Source organism: Manis javanica, chromosome 11 (assembly GCF_040802235.1).
Source record: "Manis javanica isolate MJ-LG chromosome 11, MJ_LKY, whole genome shotgun sequence".
Lineage (NCBI taxonomy): Eukaryota > Metazoa > Chordata > Mammalia > Pholidota > Manidae > Manis > Manis javanica.
In genome coordinates this window covers 41215754-41236503 of record NC_133166.1, presented here as the reverse complement: position 1 = coordinate 41236503, position 20750 = coordinate 41215754, and the positions used below count along the sequence as shown (strand labels likewise).

At 39.8% G+C, this 20750-nt stretch overlaps 1 protein-coding gene and 1 long non-coding RNA gene across 3 annotated transcripts in view; one reads left to right on the top strand and one right to left on the bottom strand.

Annotated features, from left to right (window-relative positions):
- NELL1 (neural EGFL like 1) overlaps window positions 1–20750 on the bottom strand; it is an 865070-nt gene that overhangs the window by 51672 nt on the left and 792648 nt on the right. The window lies entirely within an intron of this gene.
- Window positions 14892–18343, top strand: LOC140844250 (uncharacterized). Its single transcript, XR_012122397.1, has 3 exons — window positions 14892–15083; window positions 16828–16961; window positions 18117–18343. It is a non-coding gene; the product is annotated as an uncharacterized lncRNA (long non-coding RNA).

Genomic DNA, 20750 nt, shown 5'->3' with positions numbered 1-20750 from the left:
TAATTCTTTTAAAACTGTTGATTCACTTGAGGGCTTAATTTATGGTAGTCTACCAGAGATCCTCAGTCTTCAGTCACTCCTGAAGAAAAGAAGTATTCTGAGCTTTTCTTGCTCTAGGACCTGGCTTTTCAGGCTAAGCCAAGTGCTAGATCCCGCACAGATCCTCTAGTCCGAAGGCTTGCTAGCTGGGAATCTCCCCCTAGTTCTCCTGGAAATACCTGAACTACAGCATCTTATATGCACAGAAATCTAATTAATCCTGGGATACAACACATCATGAAAAAGACGCACTTTGGAGTCTTTTTCACCGTGCCCTGCAGCAGGCAGCAGCTCAGGGGCAATCAGCTACCTGAGTTCCCAGAAGTTCCAGTCCCTTCACGGGTCCTGAGTCACACTAGGGCTGTCAGTGTCATTGGAAACCTGCCATTCTTATCTCATGGCACTCCAGCCAAGTAAAGAGAGAAAAGGTGTAGCTCTTTACACCGCACGACTCCTTTTTCTGCCAACTGCCATGTTCTTTCTTTAGGGCTTGTATCATTCAGCCCATCCAGTTCCTTGATGTACAGAAGCTCTTCAGTTTCCAAGTGCCATTGGCCCTTAGGATCCAGTATTTTGAAGGCACTTTGCTACTGCAGTCAAGTCGTGTGTGCATCTAGTATAAATCCTCAGAGAATGAATTCTCAAAACCACACTGTCATTTCTGTTACTCTACAGGTGTGTGGTTCTATGGGACACACCTTGGATCACCAAAACTTTCAAAAACTGAAATAGAGAGGTGACTTGAGAAGATGTCTGACAGAGAGGAAGGGCCAGCCCAGGTCATGAGTCAGGTCAGTATTTTGAATACAAGTCACCAAGAGACACAAGCTTAACTAGAAGACTGCTTGTCAGAGATAATTTTTCTGTTAGGCTGAAAGAGCTCTCTGTAACAGAGCAGCAACAAATTCTACCTTAACATTTATTCCCAAAGCTCCCAGCAAGGCAGTCATGATCACAGACCTTGTCACTTCTAGGCTACCGACAGTATTTAGCTAACAATCATCGAGCCACAGCTAGTGTTTTGGAAAACCAGCAAAGCAAAAGCAAAAGCTTCTCAAATAAGTGAAGCAATCATGCCCCGGCTGGCCTGAGATACGTCTAGCTTACACCTCCTGCCCCATTTTACTCTCAAAACCATCCAGTTTAGAGGATAAATTATCTGAACATCTTACAAATATTTCTTCTAGCCCTCAATTCAATAGGTAATTTCTAAGAGGAGGAGGAGTGGTGAATTATGTACAAATATTTTTTCAGTTATATTTTTATTCCCAAAATAAAATGATGAGAGAGATCAGTAAAAGCTTCTATAATCCAGCAGGACAGGAGGTATTTGTGTGTGGCACTGGGGACTCTCATAGGGAGTGAAGATAGGCAGGCACTTACATGCCGACAGCTTCCCTGGAGACCCTGGGAAATCCTTGGCTTACATCAAAAATGAGAAAAGCAGTGGAGATGCCCCTTGTCTGGGAGCTGCACTGCCCACAGCAAATTCTGGGGAATCAATGGGAAAAACCAGGGCTCATCACACCTGGCACCTGGTGACAGGGCTGCACATTTCTGTTCAATGCCCAAGGTCTGTAACTGACGCCAAAAATTCAATTTTATATGCAACCAGACTGCTCTCGAGAGGTGCTCATATTTTCATCATGTTCATAAAATTGGCTGTTTCTTCTGCATAGTCACAGTACTATTAAAAGCAACTGCCACAAACCCAAAATACAGAAAACACTTGGAGGCTTTTCAGTGACATTTTGGGGACTTGAAAAACTATGCATGGGCTGTGGCTGCCTGTGTCCTCAGAGATATGTTTCTTTCAGTCAGCACTTGCTACAGGCAAACAAACAAGACAGATGCTCTGGGAATGGGGTCTTGGTGACTTCGCTATGGAATCCAACTCTGTCTCCTGAGGAATTCTGATGAATCGCAGAAAGCCTGTGCTGGCGGAGGTCACTGAGAGGATGTGCGTGCCAGCTGACCTGTGAGCTGGGCCTGTGTGATGGGAGGCTCCTCATCCCCTCCCCTGTCCTTGGAATGTATGTTCTGCTCACTGTTCCCACAGTGGGAGCCATTTTCAAGGATGCAGCCTTGAGAGAGCAATGTGCTGTTGAGACCATCTGGACAGTGTACATGACTGAACCCAGTTAAGGCCTCTATGCAAACTTTTCAGATTCTAGCAGGTCAGCACGGAAACCTAATTGTCTTACCACTATCCAACAGGTGCCTGGTACATGAGTTCCCTTGCTTATTAAACCTGCCACCTACCAATCTGGGGTAGTCTGCCTCTTTCTCTCCTTGCCTTACATGTCCAGGGACCAGTTTACGGACCAACAGCCAAGCTGCATCACACAGTATGTCAGCCACCCCAAGGAGAAGGACAAACAAAAGCACATCATTTTTCCTTCCTATCACAAATCCTAGGATTTTGTTTAAGTCTCAGTTTAATCTAGCACAAACCTGGTAATGTGGCAGAGGACATGAGATGCTGGGGATTCTCCAGAGAGAAGCTATCGCGTTCATTTCTGTATCCTCAGCACCAAGTGTCTGCTTCATAATAACGCACATTACAGCCCAGGTCACACAGTGAACACATGGTGAAACCAGGTCAAAACTAGCTAGAGCCTGTATCTGTCACTTCTCTATCATATCATCTTGTTGATGAAGAAAGGAAGATTTACACAAAGATAATGGATTTATTCAGTTACCTAAATGTAGGTTGACCTGAAGGATATTTCCCTTACAGGATATGTCCATCAAGGATATTTGCATTACAGGAGATGTAAAAGTGAAGAAGACACAATTCCTGAAATGCAGAAAGTAAACATACTTATCCTTTAAACTCAAACAATAGCACCTTTTCCAACTCCTCCAGACACACAGGTCCTCCCCCCCTTATACTGGTGCCTCAATACAGACACACACATCTCATCACACACATAATTTGTTCAATCACAGTTATTTCCCTTTTGTGTCCCACACTCGAATGCAAATTTCCCAAGAACAGGAACAACATCTTTGGTTTATATTTCTAGTGATAGTAAGTGTGTGTGTCAAGCAATATGAAGGTGTCCAACAAAAGTTTGTGGGAACGAATGAATGAGAAATAAATGTGCATGAACTAAATGAAAGGAACCATGGAAATGCACTGTAAGAGATTCAAAGCACCACAGATTTCCTGCTGTTTGCAAATCATGAAGATACAATGTCAATTCACGAAACTAAATATAATGGAGTTAGTTTAACCTTTACATGTTATTTATCTCTAAAAGACACCATGTAGCTTCTATTCAATACTTTGCTTCTATATCTATTGTTCAGAGGTTTTTAAGGAGGAACAATAGATAGCAAAAGACAGTTATAATTGCCTTCAATGAAGAGTTCTACCTATACCTTGACTTTTTATTCACCATGAAAAACAGATGGCTACCAAAGATTTTTTTCATAGGATGTGTACCAACATTTAACCTTACTTGGGATGTGCAGTGTATTTGCTTTCCAAAGCCATTTGCAAGAACAAATCCTTGGATTTTTGCAAAAGTCTAGTCTGTTGCATCAGATGAACCTCTTCATCTGATCTCCTCTCTGTCTCAGATATGCTATCTGATAATTTATGAAATTATTAAAGTTTTTCTCAACACTTATTTTCAAGGAGATACTTTTGTATTTCACATTAATTGGTTAATATTCATAGTGTAGCTGTCACTCAAGTTGCAGTTGGGTTACCTCTTTTCTAAGGATTTGTAGGGTACGTAGGTTGAGTCACAGGGAAAAATTTTTATATTTTCATTCATTCAACAAAGTTTATTGCACACACATGTATGAAGCATTATACCCTGTGATACAGAGATGAAAAATAAGGTTCCTGCACTCCAGACACACATAACCTATCAGGGCAAACTGGAATATTCAAAACATACCATGGTTAAGAACATGGGCATTGGAGACAGACATGACTTCAAATCCCTGCTCACCAACACACTAATACACTGTACACTGTTCATATTTTCCCAAATATTCTCATTTGTAGACTGGAGAAAATAAAGTCAAATTTCATAGGATGGACAGATAAAAAAGACACTTAAGCAAAATTTATTATTTCTCCTGTTGCATAGGGCATTCACATTAGAGTTTATACTACTAAAAAAACAAAAGACAAAAAAATTAATATCAACTAAAGAAACTGGTTAGGACTCAGAGGTGATTTTTGTGTCGTTAAAATATTCATTTGATTTTGAGACAGCTGTAACATAGTAAAACACTCAGGAACAGAATCTTTGAATCTGTAATACATACCCCACAAAAAAATAGATTGTCTCCCCACCAAAAAGTCTCATGAATTTAAGGAAGTGGGATCAGTAACATAAAGTGCCACCATTATAGTAAATAACAGCCTTATTATTACTAAATATTTGCTGACTGCCTGGACTGTACTGAATATAGCATGCATCTGAATGTTTAAGTGAAACTAAAAAGGGAAATATCTGAGACAGAGAGACTCTGTGGTAGAAACAGGCTAGCTCTTCCATCTCCTATGCTTCTTGGGCTCCTAAGAATGTGTCTTAAGCATGCCTCCTTTGTATGCAGGTGAGGCTATGTGACTGACTTTTAGCTCTAGGGATATGTAACCTAATTCCAAAAAAGCCCACAAGAATGTCTCACGTGAGCCTCCATGCTATTTCTCCCTGCTCACTGTAGGGTAATGTACAGGAAACCTTGGAAGCTACTTTTCAAAAGTGGCAGAGCCTTTGTCTGCCTGGTTCCCTGCATGACTATGCAGAGCAGAGCCCTTCCACAGACCTCAAACTTCAGGGCCTATTAATAGGAGCAGAAATAAATACCTTCCTATCTTATTGAGCCATTCTGCAGTTTGGGGTGCTTTATTGCTGCAGCTAGCATTTCCTAACTGTTTTGATAGACCACTTTCCATATTAAGAGGAAAGACTGTGCTCAGGTCAAAACCATATGGCACAATGTCTACAACAAAACCAAACAAACAAGAAAAGCCCTCAGCACCAACCACATTGTGGAGGCAGCTAAAGAACTGGGAGAAGTTTTGTGTTGGATGTGAGTCAAGATAATGCACCAATGAGACAAAGCTTTGTAGTCTGATGCGCTTGAGTTTGAGTCCTGGCTCTATTTATTTCCTAGCTGGGGGCCTCTGAACAAGTTACCTTTTTTCAGCTTCAATTTCCTTGGCTCTTCAATGAGGATATTACCTAGCCCATAATGTTGCTTTAAGGATTGAATGAGATCCTTGTAAAGCTACTCTGCAAAGCTAGACAGGCATTCATTAGGCCTGCAGTGATTAACGTTCTCTAATTTCTAATCCCCACTTGGTCAGAGAGGAGCCGACCCTGCCAATAGAGTGTGCCCACGCCAATACAGTTCAAGTCTCCAGGCTTCTATTCCTGATGCGTAAAGTGAGAGGACAGTGCTCCAGCACACTTTAGTCCTCTTGCAGCTTTAATACTCTAGACTGTGGGAGCTCGGGGTTTTGGACTTAGGCTTTCATCTGCTACTAACCAGCTGAGGGGTTGCCATAAGGCTTAATTGAACTCTTTGCACCTCAGTTTCTTCATTAGCCAAACTGCAATTTAAAAAATACATGTTGGTCTCACAAACGAAGCTCCAGTAAGGTATGACTAAGCTCTGGAAGTCAGTCAACTGCTACAGAAATGTACTGTGACATCATTCTTACTGTTTCTTACATCATTCTTACTGTTTCTTCTTGGTAAATCCTGATTAGCAACTAGCTTTGGTCCATTACACTGAAAGAGTCTTGCTATTAATAAGGCATCAATGGCATGGGTGATATGGCTCTGTGCCTTTTGTACATCTCTTTACTACTTGGCACAAGAAAATCAGTCTCTTCCTGATTACACCCTTCTAATTATGTCTCTGAAGGTTTTTTTTTTCCTGTCTATTCCCTAAACAAATCATTCCCAAATGATCTTCCATAAAGAATCAGTTCATTCACACTTCAACTCTCCTGTCTAGTTTCTGGGGGCTCTCTGACCTTTTTGTCTAAACTGACCTCTAACACAAGTTCATATACATATTTATTATTGCCTATGGATTAGCTAATCTCAGAGATCTCATTTCAAACCCATTCTGCCCTAAATGCTACATAACACATATCTTTCTATGCATCAAACTCATTTTCCAGGACCCACCATACCTTCCCAGCTCTCATTCCTCACAATCAATGAAGAAAAGGTCAAAGTTCTCATAATGACTTACAAAGCCTTCCATGATCTTCTTATCTCCTCGAAGTCATTAAACACTGTTCCTTTGTTACCCAGGACAGCCACACTGCCTTCTAGCTCTTCCCCAGGCACACCCTACAAGCCAGCCTTTGCATATGTTGTTTGCATATGCTGTTCCTTCTGCCTAGAGTACTCTCTCAGATACTCCCATGAGTTAATCTCGCCACGTCCAAGTCTTTAATCATCTTCTCAAGCCCAAATACTCCCTATCCTCTCTCTTGCTATAGTTTAATCTTGTACTTACCACCATCTAACAAACTTTGTATTTTACATATCTTATTTACTTTTTATTTTCTTCCCCATACTACAGTGTTAGTCCCCATGAGGATATATGAGGACAGAACAGGACCTGGAACTCAGTGGGCACAAAATGAATATTCACTGAATGCAGGAAAGGCAGAGGAAGGGAAGAAAGGTACAGTGGAAAGCTTTCCTTTGACATGGTTTAAAAGTCTGCTTTGCATCCATTCTCTAGATCTGTTGCCAAAAACCATGCTCCATTTCCTTATTTCCTCAGATGTGAGATAGTACAGTATCTCCTGGTTGATCTTTTAGTCACCGATCTCTCCAACCCATACAAAATATTAGAATATTTATTAGGGTAACGTTCCTAAAACGACTCACTCAGGAAAATGTAATTAAAATAACACTAGCTATTTTGGCATTCAATAGCTACTTCTGCTTAAGTAAGTCACTTTCCAACTCAATACACTCATTCTTTTGTTTTTATAGCAAGCAAAGTTTAAACTGGATCAGTGTTTGTCTTAGGCAGACCAGGTGAATCTCCAAATGGACCTCCCTGGAGTGGCCACTCAGCAGCTACACGTTTCTGTAGTGTGGAGCTATTCAGGTTTCACTGCTATGAACACTGGTGTGAACTAGATCACGCTCACTCTCACCTGAAATTGCTGATTCTGTGACTTTATTATGTCATGCTCCTCTAGCACTCACAAATGATTATCATTGGAAACACCTCCCACCAGGCATTCAGACATAAAAAATCTGGCCTTACTTTGCTTACTAATTCACTTTTATTTCTTAAAATTCTTCAGCACAAAGCTTTTGCACACTCTGGCCTGGCTGTCTTAGTATCCACATATTCTATACACAATATCATTTCATGCTTCCTAGCCTGTAAGTGACTGTTTTTTTTTAATTAAAATCCAAGCACACATATTAATTCCACAAAAAGTCCTCTTTCTTTTCTCTGAATCCCAATAAATGTTTAACCGTTCTACTACCCCATTTATCTCTTACATCCATTCTGTTTAACAATATTCTGTTTCTTGATAGTTTCTCTGCCAAATATAATTTTTGAATTTCTACCTATTTGAACTGTTCCCTCTGACAAGTGCTTTATATGCCTTATTTCGTGTGATCCTCAGGATGCTGCTGACATAATTTGAAGTTCCTTAATTTTACAGAAAATGGAGGCTTAGATGTTTAAACATGTCCATGGTACAGCATCTGGGAAGTGGTAAACTGGGGATTTAAACCAATGTCTGTATTTGAGTTCAAAATACATACTATCAACCATTACATCATACAGTGGGACAGCCTCTGTATATTTTGGAGTAAGAATTAGCTTCTCTTTTATCAACACCTATAGTTAAACATCATTTAAGGCCTAAAGCTGACTTAACTAGTTGTTAGCTATTGAGTTCCACGTGAAAAAGTTGAGGGGAGATTTCAGTTAACACTACCACAGAGGTGGCAGAACTTAACCTAGACAATTTAACTACCTGCTGTAATGAAAAAACACTCTTCTGAGGAAAAATCCTGCCCTTATTAAGTAGGACCATAAACTTCCATATGCAATAAAAATTATTAGACATTTAGACATCTAAAAAAATAATATGACCCATGCTAAAAAGAAAAAGCAGGTAAAAGAAACCAATGCCATTGTTAACTTAAATGTTGCATTTAGTACACAAAACTTCAATGGTTAAATAAACCATTATATTCAAGGACTGAAATAAAAACACACTGAGTTGAAAAATGAACAGGCTTCTACTTTTAACCAATATTGAGTAAAAGAGACTGGACTTACCTTTCTACTCCAAATACACAAGAACAGACCCAACCATATACATGAAAAAAAATGGTTTTAACAATATTGGAAATTAGGCAACTAAGAAGAGTCATCCCTGAGAGACACGAAGCACATGAGAGGAGTCCGACAACTGCCCCAGTTTGCTACCGTGAGAGAGGTCCAGGCCATGGTGCAGAGGGGAGGAACTCAGGGGGGCCCAGTGGACTGCCTGGTTTAAGGATATGGAGCTGATGGTACGGAGAAACAGGCAGCTAGAATTTATAGGACAGAGTATTGGGGAGGGGAAGATGCACAGAGAGAGAACTCTGGAGTCTGCAGGGTGTTACCTTCAAGGATTCAGCAGAGTATTGATCAGAATGAGTGTGATGAAACTACACAAAGCTGGAGAAAAACCAGCAGAATGGACTAGAGGTAATAGTGCCTGAGGCTCACATAGGAGGGGAAGAGTGCCTGCTTCCACCAGCTAGACTGGAAATTCTCATAATCACTAGTTAATACTGGATAGAGTACACTAAAGGGTCTTGCATCAGTAGTGCACAATAATTAGCCTTATATTAAACATTGCTCTGGCCCCAAGTAAAAATATTAAAAGGCCCAAAAGGATTTAAATGTATATAAATATATTAAGTGTTCCCCAGTGAAAAGCTCAGGAGTATTTATAGGAACACAAAAATATGCAGCCTCCAACAAGGTAAAAATCAACACTGACTAGCATCCAATCAAAGATTATTAAGATGAATGGAAATAGGAAAATGTAACTCAAAGTGAAGAGGGAAAAAAAATCATTTGACACCAATGCACCTGACACAGGTATCAGAATTAGAAGGCAGGACATTAAAACAGCTACTGTAACTATATTCATATGTTAAAAAGTTAACTAGGGATATGAAAAGAGTATATATATCTTATGAGTTTATATATATATATACATACACATAGACACACACACACATACACACACACATTTGTATATATCTCCAAATCAAGCTAATAGAGATAAAGGGTACAATGTATATGATGAGAAATATAATGGATGGGGTTATTGGCTGAGTAGATATTAAAGAAGAAAAGTTTAGTGAACTTCAAGCCACAAATATAGAAACTATCCAAAATGAAATATGAAAGAAAAACACTTAAAATTAAGGAAGCGTTAGTGAAGTATAGGAGAAAATCAAGTGACCTAAGATATGTATAAATGGAGTCCCTGAATAAGGAGTAGGAAGACAGAAAAAGCGTGGAGAAATACTGGCCAAAAATACTCTGTGTTGAAAACTATATGAACAACCCCAAGAAGCTCAATGAACCCCAAGTGCAAAAGACATGAAGGAAAGAACATGAAAGTACATCATAATCAAGCTTCCACAAAAGGGTGATAAAGTAAAATATCTTAAAAGTAGTCAGAAAAAAAAACATGTTACGTGGAGAGGAACAAAGAAAAGAATGTCAGCAGATTTCTTCTGTGAAAAAAGCAAGGGAAAAGACAGCCTAGTAATAGCTTTAAAGCTTTTAAAGAAAAAGAAAACCTGTCAACTTAGGATTCATGCCTAGCCAAAATAAATTTCAACAATGAGTGAAAGTAAAACATTTCAGATATATAAGAGCTGAAAGGAATCATCACTTGTGTTTCTGCACAACATGAAATGTTAAAGGGAGTCCTTCAGGCAGAAGGAAAATGATAACAGATGAAAATATGAACATCCACAAAAAAAATGAGGAACCCTGGAAATGTTATCTGCATGGTAAAAGCAGAAAATACTTCCTTATTATTGCTTAAAAATTTTTTAAAAATTATTTTTACTTACGTTTTTATTTTTTTAGTTGTTTTCTTATTGTTTCTCTTTAATAAATTTTGTCTGTTTATATAAACACAATGTATGCTTGGGTTTAAAGTATCTGAAATAAAATGTATTCAGCAATAGCATGAAGGCCAACAGAAGAAATGAGTACACTACTGTAAGTTTTTCATATTATACATGAGGTAGTATAGTATCACTTGAAGGCAGATTATAACAAGTTGAAGATGTAGTTATAAAAGCCACAATAACCAGTAAAATAACAAAGCAAAGATTTATAATAAGGAACCAGTGGAGATAAAATGGGATCCTAAAAATTACTCATTGCAAAATAGATATAAAAAAAGTTAAAAGGGAAAATACTAAAAAAGTAAAAACGAACAACAAAAAATAAAACAGATGAATGTAATAGAAAACAAGGGCTTCAAGATAAGGAAAAGTAGCAAAGGTCAAAAAGACATCTCATAAGAGTCAATTCATCAAGAATATGTAACAATCTTAAATATTGAGAGTTCTTAATAGCAAAGCTTCAAAATACATGAAACAAAATGAAAGAACTAAAGGGGAAAATACACAACTGCAGAGACTTTCACATCCCTATTTTAGTAATTGGTAGAATAACTGGACAGAAAAATGCCAATAAGAGCATAGAAGACCTGAATACTCATTGACCTTTACTGAACATTGCACCTAACCAGTGCAGCCTGCATTCTCTTTTTTTCATATAACAAATGCTGGTCCATAAAACAATCTCAAAAAAATTTAAAAGGCTGAACCCTTACAGATTGTGTTTTCTGACTACTCAGAATTAAATTAGAAATCAAATAACAATATGATAACTACAAAAAGTGAAATATATTTGGAAATTACACAATATCAAAAGCCCATGAGTTAAGGAAAAAAGCACAAGAAAAAATGAAATATTGTGAACAGAAGGATGATAAAAATTCAACATCATAAAATTGGTAGGAATCAGCTAAAACAATGCCTAGAGACCAATGTATGGCATAATGCTTATATCAGAAAAAAGGAAAGTTTAAAACAAGTGATCTAACTTTCCAATCTAAGAACTAGTAAATGAGAGGCAAATAGATTTTTACACTATCTGTCTGGTCCTGCCAACAGGGCTGAAGTATGCGAGGTAGGGCTAGTGACCACATAACAGGGTCTCAAAGACTCCACTAAAGTACAAGGAATATTTCTTAACACAAGCTGAGGCAGAATAGTCAAATGTAGACTTCTTATACAAAGAACCTGAGGGAAGACAAAAATATGATTCTGCACATCAAAACCAGAAAAAAAAAAAAGAGTCAAGGAGAAAAGTTAAAGGAATTATGAAATATAGATCAAAGAGAAGTAAGCATGGGTTGTAAGGAGGTACACAGCAAAAGGCCCAGGAATGAGAACTTGAATGGCTAAGTAGGGGCTGAAACACCTTGGACTTTGGACTACTGATTACAAGTTATACTTTAATTCTGCTTAACCCCCCTCTGTGCCTCCACAAATAAACATATTGTCTCACATAATTGAAAAATCCAAGGGCTCTACACTCTATGGGATCCAGGTATAATCAAACAGTATCATCAGGATTAATCTCCTCTTTTCTTACTCTAATATATATATATACATAGCTTCACTCTAAACCGGAGCCTCTCCATGTAGTGGCCCAAGCTGTTCAAGGCTAATATCGTTCAAATATATCAAAAGAAGAGTATCTTAACAACAATATTGTCAAAAATCCAGAATTGAGCTTCACTGGTCTCACTTTGGTCATTGCTGAGTCCTGAAGTAATTACTGTGGCCGCGTGTGGATTGCCAGCCCACCCCTGGAGCAAGATGGGAAATCAGTTCCACTTCAGGTATCTTGAACTGAGATGACTTCAATTGGGTTTTTCTTCCACTACTGTGGCTTATGAAAGCAGGCTACTTTGGACAGTCTGCAACTCTCCGTTTGGGATGCTTTTCATGTAAAGGGTACCTTCAATCCTCTATTCTCCTTTTGGTATCCAGTCAAAATTCTTGATTTATGCATCTATTGCTCTCAAGAAGGTAAATAAACACATTGATGTCACTCTATAAACTCAGTATGAAAGGCAGCTCTTTGAGGCCTCTGGGAAGGCGACAGAGTACACTGCATGCCCTAAAGGGTCACAATATGTTCCAGCAATTCTTTGGGACCATCATTATCAACCCTATCATTGCTGTCATCGTCATCACCGTTAGGCCTTATTTTGTGATAAGCATGGGGTTAACTGCTCTAGTTTTAAAATTCTTCTGTCAACCTTATATACAGTATGTATTTGTGGCTGACTCTTTGTCAGCCATTGTCCCAGCGCCCTGTGCTAGTCATTCATCTCTTTTCTTTCGATCCAGTACCTGCTTTTCCTTTGTTGACTCCTGAGAGTTGTATTTCAAAGACTCTTTTGCCAAGTGGTGCTTAGGGAGGCATGACTGGAGGCATCGATGAGACTTAGGAGGGAGGGAGGAAGACAGAAGCATGATATTTCTTCCCATACTCTGCACCTTTGGTGGCATCTCTGACAATGGCTATGGCTCTCCAGTCGAAGCAGTGGCATCGGCTCCCTGCAGGGCTAATCCCCCAGGACACGCCTACTTCCCCCCCCCACCCATTAAGCTCGCCTAACACTTTTGTAAATAATTCATTTTGTTATATTATCTCCACTGAATTACTTGCTGAGGTTTCTGTTTCCCTGGCAGATTGTGACTGATACACCACCCTCCACTGCCTTCTGGTAGAAGAGCTTTGACTTGTTTACCTAAAGACTAGTGATTCCTTAATCACAGAAATAAGTAGGCCCACATCCTAGCCCCAAGGCTGAATCACTCATGATCCAGGAGTGATCCTCACACTATCAAAATTAGTAACATTAGGGAACACATGAGAAATGAAAATTATCAGGCCCTACCCCTGCATACTGAATCAGAAATTTTGGGGGCAGAGCCCAGCAATGTGTATTTAAACAAGCCTGCCAGAATCATCCTAAGGACCATACTTTGAGAACCACAGGTCTAAAATAATAACATTATCCTTTTTCCTTTTCCTTTCCCAGTGACTTGTCTGCATATGGGCATATGACCAAGTCTGGCCAAGGAGGAGTAAGGGGAAGTCTTCTGGGGATGCAAGTGACAGTGGGGTTGCCTTTCATAGTGAAATGACAATTCTTGACATACTCCTTCTACTTAGCAGGCTGGATGGAGGACTTGATAATGGGAGGTACAACCATCTTGGTACCATGGGAAAAAAATCCATTAATATCACAGACACACCAAACATGCCTTCTGACCTCACTGAGCTGCTGAACCAACCCTGGAGCTACATGTTGCCAGATTTCTTATCATGAGATATAACAATTTATTATTAAGTCACAATTACTTGAGTTTCCTGTTCCTTGTAGCCAAACATAATTCCAACCAATAGAATATTTTTATCTCTATTTTGCAAATAAGAAAACTAAGCCCAAAAGAAAGAAAATTATTTTCATAAGGCAATATATCCAGTACATGGTGTAGTGAGATTCAAACTTCTTATTCTCTGATTCCAAAACTTCACTGGGGTACTTTACCTTTCAAAAGGTCACACTGTCACTCTTATCAAACTGAAGGCTTGATGTGATGGGGGAACTGAAATGGCTATGTTTTACTTTTCCTCTTATGCCATTATATCTAATCCTGAGTATCTTTGTGGATTTAGGAATCCTTGGTTAAGTTATACAATAGTGAAGCCATCTCTTATTTCCCTGAGGAGGAACACAAGTTAGTTTTTAATTCATTCTTGCAAGATGTTGACCCTATTCCTGTAAGGATAAGTCCAAGCTTTTTACTTTGAGTATTCCAACAACCTGCATCATTCATAGTGGAAGTATTCATGTTACTTCTAAATGAAACAGTGAGGCTTCAGCCCCCAAATGAAACATAAGGAATTTAAGTTAGTCAGTCCTTCAGAAAACCACCATATTTCTGCCACCATCTGATTACGTCAAGGGAGAAATTCTTTTATGTTCTATAATGGCAGACAAGAAACCGTCACAATGAAAAAGTTATTTTGGAAAAATGAAAAGCCTTTATTTGTCACATTTACAAAGTCTTATAACTTGTGTTTCAAACAGGAGAAAAGTTATTTTTTTTCTTTTCTGAGAGTTGTAGAAGATATTTAGAAAAGAAAATTAAAGCACACTCTTTAACAGATAAAAGGACCTGGGATCCCCAAGAGCATTTACGCTTTGTCTGGTTATAGCTCCATGGCATCCTGGATGCATCTGCTCTGAAAATATCTTTGCTCAATGGGTGCCGGTGACATGGGATCCGGAACCAGAGCTGGCTCCCAGGGTCAGTTAAGACTTGGAAAGCACAGAGCCAGGACCGAGTATCACTAAGTGGAAACTAAGAGAATGGATCTTTGCTCTTTGACTAAACAACCACTCAACCCAAAAGCCCACTTATGTATCTAGAGAAGACAAACTACTGAGAGGATATTATGTGGCGCGAGGACCACTCAGAAATAAATTAGAGGATAGTACCTTGCCTGCGGCTATTTGTCATTTGTCCGTTTTTTCAGCATCTGTGGAGAAACAACAGCTCCTTGCAATTGTGTGGGGTAGCCATTGTGATACTGGTGATGACAAAAAATGTCTGAATTCCAGGAGCTTAGAGATCATGGAATCACACAGGAACAAATGAATGGAATTTTTATATGTGATCACCTTCAAGGTCATACACTGCAAAGATGAGAGGATCCAAGCAGGCAATCTAAGTGAATGATGTAGCCCAGGCATTCATGAACTGGAGGGAGTACGTGCCTGGCCCAGGAGGAGCCACTGCTGCCGAGCTTCCAGTAAATGGTACCATGTCGTACCATACTCAAGTCCCAGCAAAGACTACTTGTTCACCCAGCTGAAGGTTAAGTCTGGCTGTAAGGTTGGTTTTATTATTATTATTTTCTAAAATACCAGTTAGGCCAACAGTACGCAGGACCTATGAAACATGTTTTCACTGAACTTGGGCTCTCAGTTTGTAAAGTCTGAGTCCAATGACCATCTTTTTGCATGTAGGAAGATTGAGTCCTCCTGAGAGATGTCATTTATTTGACACTTCCTAGCTGGTTGGACAAATACCTAACAACAATAATCCATTCAACATTAGTGTGAAGAGCAGCTATGCCAACTTGCTAGACATATGCGTACACATACACACAGACGTTTATAACCTAATACAAAGTGCCCAGAGACTTTCTAGATGCTGAAATATAAACAAGGAAGAGAATGCACATTTCTTTAATGTCTATTAGGTGCTAAGTGCCTAGACATGATGTTGTAGTCTCCATGGCAGCCCTGAGAAACACAACTTACTCTCCCCATTTCGCAGAAAGGAAAACCAAGAATGTATGTCACTTTCCCAAGGCCAATGCAGGTCTATCTGATGCCAAATACTCTGCTCCTTCTACTAGTGCACTGCTGCCTCTTTCTTTCACCTTCTTCTGTGAAATCATAAGTAACCATGCATGGCCTCTTCCCTTGAGGACCACCCAGTCTGTTGTGGAAGACAGACATAGAAAAAATGTCTCTGGAGGAAACTCAGCACCAACTACATGGAGAAACTACAGCGTTTCTGGGGACACGTTCAAAGCCAGGTCTGCAAGGAGCTATTCACTCAGCTCAGCAGGGCCTCACTTGCTTTCCCTCCCTAACCTTCGGTGAGCCAAGCAGAGATACCGACCCACACGCTCCAATCTCTAGAGAATGTTCCAGCTTCAAGCATCAAGCTCAGACCACGGATTTTCTAAGAAAGCCTTTTAGATGTGAAGTGCTACATCTCCTGGGCTTGGCAATAGTGATCCTTTGCGGTGCAGCAGGGCACCGCACCCTATGTGCTGTCACACAGCCTTGTTTAAACCTCACACCCCATGATGAATTGGGTACTTTGGGGTTCAGATTCTTTCTTCAAATGTGATGAAACTGAGGCTCAGAGAGAAAACCTGATCAAGGTGGAGGAAGTCCTGCCTCCTAGATCTATGTTCTTTGTAGCCTTTTATGTTAACTATTCAGGAATTTGGGGATAGAGATGAAAGGAGGTTAATGTCAGAAATTGTGGATAAAATGAGAGTTCCTGTGGTCAGAATTCTCACCTGGCCCTGGTTGACTAGCTCACTGTACACCTGTGGGCAATACATGGCTGTTGACTCTATATAAAGAGCTCCGCCCAGTGCTCTGGGCGCGACATGGTGGCAGGGCTGCAAGGCTGCAGGAGAGCAGAGCAGGGGCTGGAGTGGTGGCAGCACCAAGGACGGAGGCCCAGAGGATGGCTGTGCGAGATGACTGTGCAGAGAGGCCCAGAGGACAGCTGTGCAGATGGAGGGGCCCAGAGGCAGAGACTGCTTGCTGCATACAGACTTGCTCTGAGTGAATGGGATTCTAGTGACTGACCTGCCACTGTGAGAAAAGTTGGGTATAACGCTTTCACCCCAAAGAGCGTTCTGCTGTCAATTTTCTTTGGTCACATTGAATCCATAGGGAACTTGCCTGAAACCCATTGGCAAGACAGGAATCAAGGAAGGTTCCCTCAGAGAAAATTAGTTAACATGTTGTGGTGGGATTTGAATTCTGTGGGAGATATTTCCATAGACTCCCCTCTTCAATTTTTTCTTATACCTTTTCTGTTTCAGCAATTTTCAATAAGCTGCTCCCATTTGCTCCTTTCCCATTCTGGCTTGCACCAAAGACTGAGATTTTCAGAAAGAAGTAGAAACAGAGAAACCACAGATGTTCACAGACTGTTGATATCGAAGGCCACGTGAAGGTCAGTACTGTAAATATGATGTAGATGTCTAAAGTATAATTAAAAAATACATAGAAAAGAGGGTTTATTAAATAATTTAAGTGTCTTCACAAGGTTGCCAAGGAGAAGTGAAGTCATCCTTCACAATATCCTGCCCCACCTTCAAGCTACAGGAAACCTTTCTTCAAAAAACTCTATCATCCACTGCCATCAAGAACATTAGTATCACATTCATCTCCTCATTCCTTGCTTCTCAATAATGAAATAAATTGAAATGAGTACTCAACAAAATGGAACAGGCATGAACACTGTAAAAGGAATAATTTCCCAATTCCTAATGCAGGGCTTTCCTGTCACAAAGAAAACTGCACTAGCCTCCATGTCAGGTCTATTTCCACGGCCTTGGAATACACGACCAAAACAGTCAACCCTGGGATCACATACAGCCCACACACATTAGATGGTTTTGCTTGGCTCACACAGTTATATTTAACAACTGAACCAGGCGCCAGTATTAAGAATCTGGGGATTTCACATACAAATTTTGGATTCCTGGCATCTCTAAAAAAATTAATCTGGCAACCCTGGACCCAAATTGCTACATGGTAATGATTGGCAAGAGATGAGCAGAAGCTGCTGCCTTTAAATGGTGCATGGATTCTCCACTGCACAGAAGTCCATACCTGGCTCGCTTTACTCATGTTAGGCACTCAGACACCTGAATTTGTGACAACTGCCAGAAGACGCTGCCTCATGCTTACAAGGCCAATAAAATCTCTAAACCTTTTGGATGGTGCACCTCTGATATTATAAATATTTTAGCATGCCAACACCTATGTAAGTGTTTTATATACCAAACATATACTGAAGGTAAAAGTAAACATCACAAGGCAAATGTTTTAATTAATTTAAATTAGCAATGTCACTTACTTGTTATTTATTTCACAAAAATGTTTGTTCTCTCTAATGCATTATTTTTAATGTTTGCAAAATGATGAAATATGCCTAATTAATTCTAAAAATCTTGCTTTTAATCTTGTACCACTTATTACTAACAAAATGATGTAGTCAGGTGAGCTGTTTGCAATGAAATCACAGAGAATAGTAAAGTTTTATGTCTTTATTTTTGTAAGATATTAACTAATATAACCAGAAATTCTAATGTTTCATTGCCAGTGGGTCAACATCGCCTTTCCTGGGGCACATACCTGTGCCACAGGAAGGAATGGGTGTCTATCACCACTCTTACATGTTCACCAGGAATAACGAAATCAGAGCAGCTCAGACTCTAAAGCACATGTTCTAGAGTCAACCGGAACCAAGCTCGAACTCTGGCTCTACCTCTCAACAGTTATGGAACCAGGTATTTCTGTTTCAGCCCATGGAATTGAAATGGGGAAAATGATGGCTATATTACTGTGATCCTTCAGTGAGATAATTGGAACTGATTGTTGCAAATTGACTGTTGGTCTCATATTTCAGAGCACATTCTCAATAGCAGGCAAATTTTATATTCCTAAATCTTATTATTTCCACTCTATTTTAGTTTATTTAATAACATGATTATCACAGCGGGACTGAATCTTGGGTGTTTCTTTGAGAAAGCTTGCATTTTTTTTCTTTTTTTACTTCTTTTCACAGCCTCCACAATCTGCTCATAATACATACTTTTTAAAAATTGAACAAGATGCCTATCAATGAAATAGCAAAGAATTGAGTCATTATAATCTGGCAAAACTTTTTCTTCTCAGGTATCTAGGACTAGTGCCCCCTAGCCCTTTCCTGCTCCCCATATACACATGCTGAGAAATGACTCTGCAAAAGCAAATGACCAACTTCATATTATTTTTGGAAAAATGATAATACCTTTATTAATCAACAGCTGTGGACAGTCTGCATTTGGCTTCTCTTCCTCTTACTCAAGTATTATTTCACAGACATTAATTTCTCCTGTGGTGCTGACTACAATTCACTGCATAAAAGGGTGATGAGAGGAAGAGAATTACAGGCCAGAGCCTAAGGAAACAGCAAGGATAGACTGACTGGCATCAGCAAGTACCTCTTCGGTGGCACCTTCAGCAGGACGTCCTGGGGTCACAGACCTTAGCTGACTGTGGCCTTAATGCTTGAAATGGATTTGGTGTCCCATCACCTTGAACGCTTGCCTTATTAGGCAAATAGGTGCCACCCCACTTTCTCACTCCAAAATGACTGAATGTTTTTCATGTACAACCCACCAACCATCCACTAAGTGTCCCAGCAACCTGCTCTGGAGTTCCAGGCAGTGGCTCTGGTGATATGTACATTCCACATTTGTTGTAAATGCTATTCTCATGGTCGTGTGGCTTATATTTTAGATGGTTTGAGCTTTAATTCAGCGATCTGGCCTTTGCTTACTGTGTGGTTTTGGATTCCTCATACTCATCTTCCCCATCTTTAAAACAGAGATAATAATTTTTGCCTTGCAGACATTCTGTGACTATGATATGAGACTTGAACATTATTTGCAGTAAGGTGAATAAACCTGTTGGTTTTCTTTTACCTCTTTGGTGCCAAGGGCACAAAATTGAAAGACCTGTTTCTGCATTTTAGTTCATATTCTTTGAGGTGACAAGTACATATATAATTAAAACATTAGACAATATTGTAATTATAAATTAAATGCACTAGGTGCACAACCAGAGCAACAATGTCACCTCTCTAACAATGAAATCCTGAGACGACGCACTCCCTCATAACCTGGATTCTGAGATGAGATGGTAATGTGATTCCTGAGTGGCCATTGGCTCTCATTCTCTGTCTAGCCTTTATTTCTCAAACAGAAGTGGAATAAAATGCTTTTCTTTTGGGGAGGTGGAAAGGGAAAAGAAAAAGGCAAGGCCAGCAATAAACAAGAGCCAGCCCTGCTTCAGGAGTGAGAATGGGGCGCATGTGCCCAGTATTCTCTTAGCTCCATCTTCTGGGATCATCAGCCATCAATGACCACGAGCTAACGCGCTAGGACATTTCTATCCAAAATGAAAAACTAGAAGCATCCACAGTGTGATGTTGAGGCTTGATGGCAGTGACCACGAGGTGGCACCAAATAGCAGCGAGGCCTGGAGGGATTCAAGTCCTGTAGCGGGCTTGCCTGGGCAAGCTCATTCAGTCATTTCCTCAACCTCGTTATAAAATAACCTCACATTTCACAAATTTTAGTATTTTAAGCCCAGTTTCTCCCACACATGGGTTTTACTGTATTTATATTTTAGTAGAAGGCTTTGAACTGTATTTCAACTCCCCGTAAGATCTGGACCCTCCTTACTCTTTTCTCATCCCCATACCACTCTCTCCTTAGCACACCGAACACTCCAAACACCCTGGTCTTCTCAAATCTGTATCTGTATTGGAGACTTAGCACTGGCTGTTTCCTCCTCCTAGAAGGTTCTTAATGGACACAACCAGCTCTTTCTATTATTTAGGTCTCAGTTCAAATGGCACCATTTCAAAGAAACCCAATTTTCTCTCTAGTCCCTCTCTACTTCATTTCCATGCTTTCTTTTCTTCAAAGCATTAGTCAGTAGTTGACATGATCTTGTATATATTTTGTATTGTCTCCCTGATGTAGAATATAAGCTCACAAGGACAGGGACTTTCTGTCTTGTTCACCACCGTGTCCCCACAGCATTCTAGATAGTTGTTGGTGAGGATGGAAAGCTCAATGGAAGGCTTTTTTGGGTCATTGTCTGGACCCCGATGGGGCAAGTAGAGGAAGCTAAGCAGTAACTCTAAAGGAAAAGTACAAGCAAGAAAGTTGTAGAAAACTAGGGT